This window comes from Salvelinus namaycush, chromosome 2 (genome assembly GCF_016432855.1).
Source record: "Salvelinus namaycush isolate Seneca chromosome 2, SaNama_1.0, whole genome shotgun sequence".
Classification (NCBI taxonomy): domain Eukaryota; kingdom Metazoa; phylum Chordata; class Actinopteri; order Salmoniformes; family Salmonidae; genus Salvelinus; species Salvelinus namaycush.
In genome coordinates this window covers 75,034,696-75,036,813 of record NC_052308.1, presented here as the reverse complement: position 1 = coordinate 75,036,813, position 2,118 = coordinate 75,034,696, and positions in this window count along the sequence as shown.

The window sequence follows — 2,118 nt, the reverse complement described above, 5'->3', positions numbered from 1 at the left end:
GGATATTTACTGGGTGAGAGAGAGTCTCTAGCTGGATATTACTGGTGTAGTAGACTATAGTAGAGAGTCCTCTAGCTGGATATTACTGGTGTTGTAGACTATAGTAGAGAGAGTCTCTAGCTGGATATTACTGGTGTTGTAGACTATAGTAGAGAGTCTCTAGCTGGATATTACTGGTGTAGTAGACTATAGTAGAGAGTCTCTAGCTGGATATTACTGGTGTAGTAGACTATAGTAGAGAGTCTCTAGCTGGATATTACTGGTGTAGTAGACTATAGTAGAGAGTCTCTAGCTGGATAATTACTGGTGTAGTAGACTATAGTAGAGAGTCTCTAGCTGGATATTACTGGTGTTTGTAGACTTATAGTAGAGAGTCTCTAGCTGGATATTACTGGTGTAGTAGACTATAGTAGAGAGTCTCTAGCTGGATATTACTGGTGTAGTAGACTATAGTAGAGAGTCGCTAGCTGGATTATTACTGGTGTAGTAGACTATAGTAGAGAGTCTCTAGCTGGATATTAACTGGTGTAGTAGACTATAGTACAGAGGTCCTCTAGCTGGATACTTACTGGTGTTGTAGACTTATAGTAGAGAGTCTCTAGCTGGATATTACTGGTGTTGTAGACTATAGTAGAGAGTCTCTAGCTGGATATTACTGGTGTAGTAGACTATTAGTAGAGAGTCTCTAGCTGGATATTACTGGTGTAGTAGACTATAGTAGAGAGTCTCTGCTGGATATTACTGGTGTAGTAGACTATAGTAGAGAGGTCTCTAGCTGGATATTACTGGTGTAGTAGACTATAGTAGAGAGTCTCTAGCTGGATATTACTTGGTGTAGTAGACTATAGTAGAGAGTCTCTAGCTGGATATTACTGTGTGATATGTAGACCTATAGTAGAGAGTCCTCTAGCTGGGATATTACTGGGTGGTAGTAGACTATAGTAGAGAGTCTCTAGCTGGATATTACTGGTGTGTAGACTATAGTAGAGAGTCTCTAGCTGGATATTACTGGTGTTGTAGACTATAGTAGAGAGAGTCTCTAGCTGGATATTACTGGTGTTGTAGACTATAGTAGAGAGGCTCTAGCTGGATATTACTGGTGTAGTAGACTATAGTAGAGAGTCTCTAGCTGGATATTACTGGTGTTGTAGACTATAGTAGAGAGAGTCTCTAGCTGGATATTACTGGTGTAGTAGACTATAGTAGAGAGTCTCTAGCTGGATATTACTGGTGTTAGTAGACTATAGTAGAGAGTCTCTAGCTGGATATTACTGGTGTTGTAGACTATAGTAGAGAGTCTCTAGCTGGATATTACTGGTGTAGTAGACTATAGTAGAGAGTCTCTAGCTGGATATTACTGGTGTAGTAGACTATAGTAAGAGAGTCTCTAGCTGGATATTACTGGTGTAGTAGACTATAGTAGAGAGTCTCTAGCTGGATATTACTGGTGTAGTAGACTATAGTAGAGAGTCTCTAGCTGGATATTACTGGTGTTGTAGACTATAGTAGAGAGAGTCTCTAGCTGGATATTACTGGTGTAGTAGACTATAGTAGAGAGTCTCTAGCTGGATATTACTGGTGTTAGTAGACTATAGTAGAAGAGTCTCTAGCTGGATATTACTGGTGTTGTAGACTATAGTAGAGAGTCTCTAGCTGGATATTACTGGTGTAGTAGACTATAGTAGAGAGTCTCTAGCTGGATATTACTGGTGTAGTAGACTATAGTAGAGAGTCTCTAGCTGGATATTACTGGTGTTGTAGACTATAGTAGAGAGTCTCTAGCTGGAATATTACTGGTGTAGTAGACTATAGTAGAGAGTCTCTAGCTGGATATTACTGGTGTTGTAGACTATAGTAGAGAGTCTCTAGCTGGATATTACTGGTGTAGTAGACTATAGTAGAGAGTCTCTAGCTGGATATTACTGGTGTTGTAGACTATAGTAGAGAGAGTCTCTAGCTGGATATTACTGGTGTTAGTAGACTATAGTAGAGAGTCTCTAGCTGGATATTACTGGTGTTGTAGAACTATAAGTAGAGAGTCTCTAGCTGGATATTACTGGTGTTGTAGACTATAGTAGAGAGTCTCTAGCTGGATATTACTGGTGTAGTAGACTATAG